This window comes from Oncorhynchus clarkii, chromosome 6, assembly GCF_045791955.1.
Source record: "Oncorhynchus clarkii lewisi isolate Uvic-CL-2024 chromosome 6, UVic_Ocla_1.0, whole genome shotgun sequence".
Taxonomy (NCBI): Eukaryota; Metazoa; Chordata; class Actinopteri; order Salmoniformes; family Salmonidae; genus Oncorhynchus; species Oncorhynchus clarkii.
Window position 1 is genome coordinate 46,545,338 of NC_092152.1, and position 12,023 is coordinate 46,557,360.

General features: G+C 40.9%; 1 protein-coding gene across 2 annotated transcripts in view; it reads left to right on the plus strand.

Moving 5' to 3' along the window:
- The window catches only part of LOC139411217 (mutS homolog 3 (E. coli)), a 135,090-nt gene that overhangs the window by 88,007 nt on the left and 35,060 nt on the right, over positions 1-12,023 (plus strand). The gene's annotated exons all lie outside the window — the stretch shown is intronic.

The following is a 12,023-nucleotide window of genomic DNA, read 5'->3' on the forward strand; positions in this document are numbered from 1 at the left end:
AACAGACAAACAGAGAACACAGGTATAAATACACAGGGGATAAAGGGGAAGTTGGGTGACACCTGGAGGGGAGTGGAGACAATCGCAAAGACAGGTGAAACGGATCAGGGCAAGGCCATACATTTTGCTTCCCTCCAGGCCTTAGGGCACACGCTTTCTAGTGAGCTTAAATTGAAGATATGGCAAATAGGAGTGGAAATATCATCCACTTATCCTCAGAAATTGTCCATCCAAGTTGTCAGACCCCGGTGGCTTGTCATTGCTGATAGACAATAATATTTTTTCACCTTTTACTTTACAGAATTCAAAATTACAATGCTTGTCTTTTGTAATTTGATCAAATATACTTGGATGTGTAGTGTCAGCGTTTATTGCTGGCAAGTCATGCCTAAATTTGCTAATCTTGCCAATTAAAAAAATCATTAAAGTAGTATCAGTGGATTATCAATATCAGTGAATTTTGTCATGACTGAGCTATGATTCAATGAATGAGTTTCATCCAACATTTCATTTAAGGTGCGCCAAAGCTTTTTACTATCATTCTTTATCATTTATCTTTGTTTCACAGTGTGGTTTCTTCTTCTTTTTATTCAGTTTAGTCACATAATTTCTCAATTTGCGTTACGCTTGCCAATCGGTTTTACAGCCAGACCTATTTGCCATCTCTTTTGCCTCATCCCTCTCAACCATACAGTTTTTCAATTCCTCATCTATCCACGTGATTTAAGTTTTTACAATCATTTTTTTTAATGGGTGCGTGCTTATTAGTAACTGGGATAAGAAATAAATGTGTCAAGTGTTGCTCGCCATTACACACCATGGACCAACAAATATTCTTCACATCAACAACATAGGAATCACTACAAAACCTCATACACTATATTAGGCCCAGCCTTTGGAACTTTGGTTTTCCTAGATATGGCTATTATATTGTGATCACTACATCCGATGGATTTGTATACTGCTTTCAAACCAATTTCTGCAGTATTAGTAAAGATATGATCAATACATGTTGATGATTTCATTCCTGTGCTGTTTGTCACTACCCTGGTAGGTTGATTGATAACCTGAACCAGGTTGCAGGCACTAGTTACAGTTTGAAGCTCTCTCTTGAGTGGGCAGCCTGATGAAAGCCAGTCAATATTTAAATCACCCAGAAAGTATACCTCCACTGGGCCGTGCTCTCTGGATCAGAGCTTCTCAGGTGAGTTCTGTGACTTTGGCCTCGCAATCTTCTTCGAGGCCGTGATCATTCCGGTGATTTTGATAGGGAGTTCGACGGTGAGGCATGTATCTGTACCTGGGGCAAAGACTTTCTGTTTTCCTGGGGCAAAAGTTTAGGATATCACCAGCTTCCCGTGGCTGTGAGTCAGTCACTACTTGATAGTCTCTACTTGACAGTCTCTACTTGACACCAACAAACGCCCCATAATATCTGGCCCTCTGCCCTCCCTAAATCGTGGCATTCAACGGTTCAGCAGACTTTTAGCCCTCCGTAACTGGCTACGAGACTATTGCAGCTCTGTGGTTTTAACATTTATTGACAATTCGGATACCTTCTGGAAACAAAGCTTGTATTATAAAGAGGATGGGATCCACTAAAATCATTTGGGTTGCTGGATCCTTTCTCAGCATTATAAGGCTGCGTTGAGACAATGACTTATCAATGACCCAAGTCCAGCTCATTTAATCCCTACCATTGTGTCGCTGAGATGTCATAAGGCAACTGTCACGTCCTGACGTTAAGTTCCTTTTTTATGTCTTTATTTTAGTTGGTCAGGGTGTGAGTTGGGGTGGGCATTCTATGTTGTTTTTTTATGTTTTGTTCTGTTATATTTCTATGTGTTTGGCCTAGTATGGTTCTCAATCAGAGGCAGGTGTCAGTCGTTGTCTTTGATTGGGTGCCATATTTAGTTAGCCTGTTTTCTATTGTGTTTTGTGGGTGGTTGTTTCCTGTGTGAGCGTTTTCACCATACGGGACTGTTTTGGTTGTTTGTTTGTACTTCTGTTATTTTTGTTCAGTGTTCTGTTGATTTATTAAATATATCATTATGGACACTTACTACGCTGCACATTGGTCTGATCCTTGCTACTCCTCCTCTGAAGAAGAGGAATTCCGTTACAGCTACAGCAAATGTACATTATCCTTGGGGCATTGGAAGACACAATGTAAATAACCTAATCTAACATGTTAACATATGTAGCATAAGAAACAAGGTTCATGAAATCAATAATTTGCTAGTAACAGATGACATTCATATTCTGACAATCTCTGAAACTCACTTAATACCTTTGATGATACATAGGTAGCTAGCTATACATGGTTATAACAACTTCTGAAAAGACAGAAATGCCAACGGTGTTGTGGTCTATTCAGAACCACATTCCTTTAAAGCTTAGAGACGATCGAATGTTCAATTCTGTTGAAGTAATATGGCTACAGGTTCATCTGCCTCACCTAAAGCCCATTCTTGTAGGAAGCTGCTATAGACCACCATCAGTATCTGGATAATATGTGTGAAATGCTTGATAATGTATGTGATATCAACAGAGAAGTATATTTTCTGGGTGATTTTAAAAATTGACTGGCTATCATCAAGCTGCCCACTCAGGAAATAACTTCAAACTGTGACCAGTGCCTGCAACCTGGATCAGTCAATCTACCAGGGTAGTTACAAACAGCACAGGAAATAAATCCTCAACATGCATTGATCACATCTTTACTAACTCTGCAGATATTTGCTTTAAAGCAGTATCCAAATCCATAGGATATAGTGAACACAATATAATAGCATATAAATGAAAAACAAAGTTCCAAAGGCTGGGCCTAATATAATGTACAATAAGTTTAGTTGTGATTCAAATATTGGTGATATAAAGACTATTTTTTGGTCTGTGGTGTGTAATGAGGAGCAACCAGACACTGCACTCGACGCATTTATGAAACTACTTATTCCAGTTACTAATAAGCATGCACCCATTAAGAAAATGACTGTAAAAACTGTTATATCCCCTTGGATTGATGAGACATTGAAAAATTGTATGGTTGAGAGGGATGAGGCAAAAGGTATGGCAACTAAGTCTGGCAGCCCAACTAATTGGCAAACGTACTGCAAATTAAGAAATCATGTGACTAAACTAAATAAAAATAAACCACACTATGAAGCAAAAATAAATTCTATAAAGAATGATAATAAAAAGCTTTGGGGCACCTTAAATGAAATTTTGGGGGGAAAAGCCAACTCGGCTCCTTTATTTATTGAATCAGATGGCTCATTCATCACAATGCCCACTGATATCCTTTAATTACTTTTTCATTGCACAATTAAGCAAATTTAGGGATGACATGCCAGCAACAAACGCTGGCACAACACATCCAAGTATATCGGACCAAATTATGAAAGACAAGAATTGTACTTTTGAATTCCGTAAAGTCAGTATGGAAGAGGTGAAAAAAGTATTATTGCCTATCAACAATGACAAGCCACCGGGGTCTGACAATCTAGATGGAAAATGACTGAGGATAATAGCAGACAATATTGCCACTCCTATTTGCCACATCTTCAATTTAAGCCTACTAGAGAGCGTGTGCCCTCAGGCCTGGAGGGAAGCTAAGGAATAATAAAGCCCCCTTTACTGACTCAAATAGCTGACCAATCTGCCTGTTACCAACCTTTAGTAAACTTCTGGGGATGTTTCTTTTTACCAGATACATGCTGTTTCACAGTAAACAAATCGACAGAACAGAATTTCAGCATGCTTATAGTGAAGGACACTCAACAAGCACAGCACTTACACAAATGACTGATGATTTACTAAGAGAAATTGATGATAAAATGATTGTGGGGGCTGTCTTGTTAGACTTCATTGCAGCTTTTGACATTATCGATCATAGTCTGCTGCTGGAAAAAGTATGTGTTATGGCTTTACACCCCCTGCTATAATGTAGATAAAGAGTTACTTGTCTAACAGAACACAGAGGGTGTTATTTGATGGAAGCCTCTCAAATATAATCCAGATAGAATAAGGAATTCCCCAGGGTAGCTGTTTAAGCCCCTTGCTTTTTAAAATGTTTATTAACGACCTGCCATTGAGTAAAGCCAGAATGTCTATGTATGTGGATGACTCAACACTATACACGTCAGCTTCTACAGCGACTGGAATGAGTGCAACACTCAACAAAGAGCTGCAGTTAGTTTCAGCGTGGGTGGCAAGGAACAAGTTATCCCTAAATATTTCTAAAACTTAAGGCATTGTATTTGGAACAGAACACTCACTAAACTCTAAACTTAAACTAAATCTTGTAATAAATAATGTGGAAATTGAGAAAGTTGAGATGACTAAACTGCTTGGAGTAACCCTAGATTGTGAACTGTCATGGTCAAAACATATTGATGCATTAGTAGCTAAGATGGGGAGAAGTCTGTCTATAATATAGCAATGCTCTGCCTTCTTAACAACACTATCAACAAGGCAGGTCCTACAGGCCCTAGTTTTGTCACACCTGGACTACTGTTCAGTCATGTGGTCAGGTGCCACAAAAGGGACTTAGGAAAATTGCAATTGGCTCAGAACAGGGCTGCACGGCTGGCCCTTGAATGTACACAGAGAGCTAATATTAATAATATGCATGTCAATCTCTCCTGGCTGAAAGTGGAGAGATTGACTTCATCACAACTTTTATTTATGAGAGGTAGAATGCATCGAGCTGTCTGTCTAAACTACTGGCACAAAGCTAAACTACTGGCACACGGACACGCATGCATACCCCACAAGACATGCCACAAGAGGTCTCTTCACAGTCCCCAAGTCCAGAACAGACTATGGGAGGCACACAATACTACATAGAGCCATGACTACATGGAACTCTATTCCACATCAAGTAACTGACGCAAGCAGTAAAATCTGATTTAAAAAACAGATGAAAAAAACGTCTTATGGAACAGCAGGGACTGTGAAGCAACACAAACATTGGCACAGACGCATGCATACACACACACACACACACACACACACCATAACATACGCACTATTACATACACATTTAGTACTGTAGATATGTGGTAGTGGTGGAGTAGGGGCCTGAGGGCACACAGTGTTTTGTGAAATCTGTGAATGTATTGTAATGTTTTTAAAATTGTATAAACTACCTTAATTTTGCTGGACCCCAGGAATAGTAGCTGCTGCTTTGGCATGTGGATCGCTCCTCTGAGCGCCAACTTTGGCTAATTTACAGGGTGTGTGTGTGTGTGTGTGTGTGTGTGTGTGTGTGTGTGTGTGTGTGTGTGTGTGTGTGTGTGTGTGTGTGTGTGTGTGTGTGTGTGTGTGTGTGTGTGTGTGTGTGTGTGTGTGTGTGTGTGTGTGTGTGTGTGAGAAACCTCTGTCCCTCTCTCTCTCTTCGATCTCTGTCAAACCAGGTCAACAAACTTCAGTTGTTGTGGGTGTAAAGAACAATACAGTTTTCGTAGGGTATAAAAGGCTATCTAAGTACTACAGCTGTAGATCAGAGCTCTGCCAGTCTTTAAAGCACAGCAATGCTTGAAGTATGAGGGTCTCTCTGATGCTTTTTCTCTTCACGCTCTTTTTCTCCCCATTTCTCTCCCCCTCTGTTCTGAAGTACTGCCCTGTAGAAGTAGCTGATGTTCCCTCTAGTACCAACACTCACATGTTTCCACTTTTCTTCTTCTCGTTCTCTCTCCTACACCCCTTTCTCATTCTCTCTTCTCTCTCCTAGACTATAAATTAGAGGCCGACCGATTAATCGGAATGGCCGATTAATTAGGGCCGATTTCAAGTTTTCATAACAATCGGAAATCTGTATTTTTGGACACCGATTTGGCCGTTAAAAATTTGAAGTCAGTTAAGAGCACATTCTTATTTTCAATGACGGCCTAGGAACGGTGGGTTAACTGCCTCGTTCAGGGGCAGAACAACAGATTTTCACCTTGCAAGATTGGATCCCCCGAGCTGACAACATTACAGTTAACTAGTCCAACGCTCTAACCACCTGCCTCTCGTTGCACTCCACAAGGGGACTGCCTGTTACGCGAATGCAGTAAGCCAAGGTAAGTTGCTAGCTAGCATTAAACTTATAAAAAACATATAAAAAACAATCAATCAATCATAATCACTAGTTATAACTACACATGGTTGATGATATTACTAGTTTATCTAGCGTGTCCTGCGTTGCATATTATCTGACTGAACATACAAGCATACAAGTATCTGACTGAGCGGTGGTAGGCAGCAGCAGGATCGTAAGCATTCATTCAAACAGCACTTTCGTGCTTTTGCCAGCAGCTCTTCAACTTCAAGCCTATCAACTCCCGAGATTAGGCTAGTGTAACTGATGTGAAATGGCTAGCTAGTTAGCGCGGTGCGCGCTAATAGCGTTTCAAATGTCACTCGCTCTGAGGCTTGGAGTAGTTGTTCCCCTTGCTCTGCATGGGTAACGCTGCTTCAAGGGTGGCTGTTGTCGTTGTGTTCCTGGTTCGAGCCCAGGGAGGAGCGAGGAGAGGGCCGGAAGCTATACTGTTACACTGGCAAAATTGTGCCTATAAGAACATCCAATAGTCAAAGGTTAATGAAATACAAATGGTATAGAGGGAAATAGTCCTATAATTCCTATAATAACTGCAACCTAAAACTTCCTACCTGGGAATATTGAAGACTCATGTTAAAAGGAACCACCAGCTTTCATATGTTCTCATGTTCTGAGCAAGGAACTTAAACGTTAGCTTTCTTACATTGCACATATTGCACTTTTACTTTCTTCTCCAACACTTTGTTTTTGCATTATTTAAACCAAATGTAACATGTTTCATTATTTATTTGAGGCTAAATTGATTTTATTGTATTATTATTTATTGTATTGTAGTATTATGTTAAAATAAGTGTTAATTCAGTATTGTTGTAATTGTCATTATTAAAAATAAATGTAAAAACTCGGCCGATTAATCGGTATCTACTTTTTTGGTCCTCCAATAATCGGTATCAGCGTTGAAAAATCATAATCGGTCGACCTCTACTATAAATAAGATATGCTGTATGGCCATTTAAAATGAAGCGTTTTGGAGAAAGGGAGAAAGATTATGCTTTATCTGGATAATAAACTCATTATGAATATACACTCCTCTGAGATGACAAAGAGAAAAGGTAGATTCCTCCATCCTCTGCCAGTCTCATCCCTCTCTTTATCTCACACGTTGTGTGTGTTATAAAGGACAGAGAGAATGCTATTTTAGTTCGGGAGATGAGATGACATAATCTGTTTCCTCCTCAACAGAGTTCACCAGTGTGTTCCCTTGGTTGGAAAGTGTGTATGTGTCTCGTTGTTTGTGCGTTCATGGCTGATGGTATTTGAGTGCTGATGGACGAGTGCATGTGTGTTGTCCGTGTGTTTCTGATGGTATTTTACCTCTGATGGACATATTGAATCTGAAGGTTATGGAGCACATTTTCTCTTTTCCTCACTGTTGTTATGGAAACCGCAGAGGAAATGAAATGTAGAAAGCTGTTTGAAAAGGACCTTACATCGACCGTACATTCAAACCAGCCATTACTCTTTGTTCTCTGATGTCTCCTATCTCCTCTTCTCTGTTTTCATGTCATATATTATGTCAAAATGGTTTTCATGTCTTGATTCTGCAGTCTGTATTGTAGCATCTCTCTGACGCAGTGCTTTAGATGCAGCCTGCATGGACTTTGAGCTTCAGAAGATCCACACGTAGTCAATCCCTTAGCAGCAGAAACACAATAGGCGAGTCTCTCCAGGATTTTGTGATCAATTAAATAAATCAACAATTTCCCGCATTTTATGCAGATTTGAAAAATCACTGCACTATTACCGGTTGACAAAGTAGCCTAACGGTTAGAGAGGTGAGCCATCAACCCTCAAATATAATACAAAAATGTTGTGAAATGCTGGAGGGACTGATAGACCTCTGTTTCTAAAGACAGTTTAGTAGTAGGGATGATTGATCTTACACCAGAAGTCACAGACCCCTTCAATCTATGTAGACTTTAAGGGGCTGTTTCTGTGACACAGATTCTGCCTAATCCTGGACTGAATAAGCATTTTCAGGTGAGATTCTACATTGAGCCTGCTTTTAAGACTGGGCTTAATCTGTGTCTGGGAAACCATCCTTCATTGTAGACTCTCTATTGAAAGTGTTTTTTAGTCCACAAGTAGGCTCATCATGGTCCATTCACCCAGACCCAGCCCTGAATGTTTCATAGCTGGATTGAAGGGCATGGTTGTTGTGTAAAGGGCAAGTCTTCCAATATTCCACTGGCGTCTATTCTGTTGGAAGTGTGGACAGAGGTGGCATGGAATGGCTTTCGGGTGGGTGGGTGGGTGGCAGAGCATGGCACGGAGGGTCCTTACAACCCATCTGGCTTCGCTTAGACTGAGTTTTCGCTGGCAAACTGCCTCTAGTCTGGAGGCCTAATCAAGAGAATGAATAATGGAGGAAGTGAAACAGAATAAATAAAGGAATGAATGCGTACAGCGAATCAGCAGAAAATCACTCCCTAAACGAGGGGAAACTCCAAGACAGCCATGATGTCCACAGATGCTTATGGTCTGGTGAAACGCAGATAACAGCTCCTTATTTTGTGAGTGAGTGCCAGTCCGTACAGCCACAGAATATTGAAGTATCCAAAATAATAGTTTTATTTAGAAATAAAAGACCACACAGTTTGCTTTGGCATGTTATCTACATGGCATCACTGAGCCAGCTGAATAGCCTCATGGTCTTGTACTCGTCTATCCACTGCAAGGCTACGTTATATATTTGACTGATAAAACTTTCCTGGAGTATGACACACATGCACGCAACGTGCACACCCTAATTGTTTGAGGAGATGCAGAGGTATGCTGGCCACACCCTTCCCCTCTCTCTGGCATGTGCCGTAACCATGGTTTTAAAATTATTATTATTATTTTTATTTAACCTTTATTTATCTAGGCAAGTCATTTAAGAACATATTCTTATTTACAATGACGGCCTACACCGGCCAAACCCGGGCAACGCTGGGCCATTTGTGCTCCACCCTATGGGACTCCCAATCACAGCTGGTTGTGATACAGCCTGGATTCAGGTTCAGTGACACCTCTAGCACTGAGGTGCAGTGCCTTAGACCGCTGCGCCACCTGGGAGCCCCAAGTTACATCTGTTGTTACAGACGTCAGCAGTTTATCTGATTGGTCAAATGACAATAAGCATGTTGAGAGGTGCGGAAACCATATTGAAAATGAAATTAATGTTGCTTGTATTGGTAAGAGTCGAGTGTTCCTGCAATGCACTAACTGGCTGTAGTCATACTACTGCGACAATTGGGCTGTATTGTTGACTGTATATTTGGATTGTTTGATTTGTATATTGAATATTGAAATGTATATTGAAATGTTTAGAGGTGAACAATCCATTATTAGTCAATGGTTATCAGTGAGGGAGAGACTAATCTAGTTCATGTGAGTTGCGATTTTTTTCTCTCTCCCTGTCTGTCTGTCTGTCTGGTTTCATTAATCTCTTATTCTGTGATCTGACAGCATTCAACAGAATTCTCATCTGCATCCTAATCTTAGGCTCTGCTCACACACACACACACGCATGGACACACACCAGGATTTCCGTTAGTCGCTAATAGCCTGCTTTTGTCCAATTTATTTGTACATTTTATTTTCTAAAAGTCAATAAATTAAATTGCCAATTTGCCGGGAGAATTAGGAAAAAAATCCCATTATGAAATAATGCCTTTTAGCCTATTTAATGATGGAAATACCAGTCGATGGAAATATATTTGACTGGTCATGCTTATAGGTTAATTTGCATAATTTTTGGGAATTAAATTAGCGCGTGTACAAATTAAATTGGCGCGTGTGTATAGTATTTTCATTGCCTATCTTATTACATGCTTACAGCATACAGATACAGAGCCTTTGAGTGGAACATCTGTCAGACAGGGCAAGAGATTGGTGCTTTCAAGACAACTGGAAACTCTGAAATATACGAGGTCAAATCATGACGTCAGTGACCTTCAGGTCGGAAAGTCGGAACTCTAGAAAGCGGCCCAAGTTCCCGAGTTGGAATTCCAAGTTGGATGACTGTTCAAAATGATTTTTCCCAGTCAGAGATATTTTTTCCCCCTGTTGTCTTGAACGCACTGAAGTCGGAGATTTCCGAGTTCCCAGTTGTTTTGAATGCGGCATTAAACGGCAACGGAAGGCAGGCTTCATCAGTGCGTCACACACCACTTTGCAATGAGCTGGAGGCAGTATGCATTTTCAAAACATACTTAATTGTTTGAAACCTGAATATTTTAATATACACTGAACAAAAATATAAACGGAACATGTAAAGTGTTTGTCCCATGTTTCATGAGCTGAAATAAAAGATCCCATAAATGTACCATACACACAAAAAGCTTATTTCTCTCAAATGTTGTGCACAAATTTGTTTACATACCTGTTAGTGACCATTTCTCCTTTGCGACGATAATCCATCCATCTGGCAAGTGTGGCATATCAAGAAGCTGATTAAACAGCGTGATCATAACAGGTGCACATTGTGCTGGGGAAAATAAAAGGCAACTCTAAAATGTACAGTTTTGTCACATAACAAAAGGGCACAGGTGTCTCAAGTTTTGAAGGAGCGTGCAATTGGCATGCTGACTGCAGGAAAGTCCACCAGAACTGTTGCCAGAGAATGTCATGTTCATTTCTCTACTATAAGCCGCCTCCTGGTAAAACAACCGCAGACAGCGTGTAACTACGCCAGCCCCGAACCTCCTTCGGGATCGTCTGAGACCAGCCACCCGGACAGCTGATGAAGCTGTGGGTTTGCACAACTGAAGAATTTCTGCACAAACTGTCAGAAACGTCTCAGGGAAGCTCATCGCATGCTCGCTGTCCTCACCAGGGTCTTGACCTGACTGTAGTTAGGCGTTATAACCAACTTCAGTGGGCAAATACTCCCCTTCAATGGCCACTGGCATGCTGGAGAAGTGTGCTCTTCTCAGATTAATCCCGGTTTCAACTGTACCGGGGAGATGGCAGACAGCGTGTATGGCATATTGTGGAAGAGCGGTTTGCTGATGTCAACATTGTGAACAGAGTGCCCCATGGTGGGGTTATGGTATGGGCAGGCATAAGCTATGGACACAATTGCATTTAATCAATGTCAATGCACAGAGATACCATGACAAGATCCTGAGGCCCATTGTTGTGCCATTCATCCTCCGCCATTACCTCCTTTTTCAGAATGATAATGCATGGTCCCATGTCACAAGCGTCTGTACAGAATTCCTGAATGCTGAAAACGTCCCAGTTCTCCCATGGCCTGCATACTCACCAGACATGTCACCCATTGAGCATGTTTGGGATGCTTTGGATCGAGGTGTACTACAGCGTGTTCTAGTTACCGCAACTTCGCACAGCCATTGAAGAGGAGTGAGACAACATTCCACAATTAACAGCCTGATCAACTCTATGCGAAGGAGTGTCTCGTTCCACGAGGCAAATGGTTGTCACACCAGATACTGACTGGTTTTCTTATCCACGCCCCTACCCTTTTTTTTTAAGGTATCTCTGACCAACAGATGCATATCTATATTCACAATGATGTGAAATCCATAGATTAGGGCCTAATGGATGTATTTCAATTAACTGATTTCCTTAGATGAACTGTAACAAAGTTGCGTTTATTTTTGTTCAGTGTATATTGTTAGGCATGTCTTACCTTGCTTCTCTTTTTTTGTGCTGTGAGTTGAGTTGAGTCGCAGTCTGTAGGAGGGGGTTCAAGGTTGTGCAAGGAGATTGTGTGTTGTTATTAATGGACGGTAGGCTATGGGTGTCACACAGGTCCAACACGTGTAGGTATTAGTACAAATACAAACTGTTTTGTCTTTTCACTGCTTTGTGGAACACACTCACACAAACACCCTAAAGCTGTGTTCCTCCCCTCTGCCTGTAAAATGTAGAAATAAAATGAGTAGAATGAAGTAGACACATTTCATTCTAA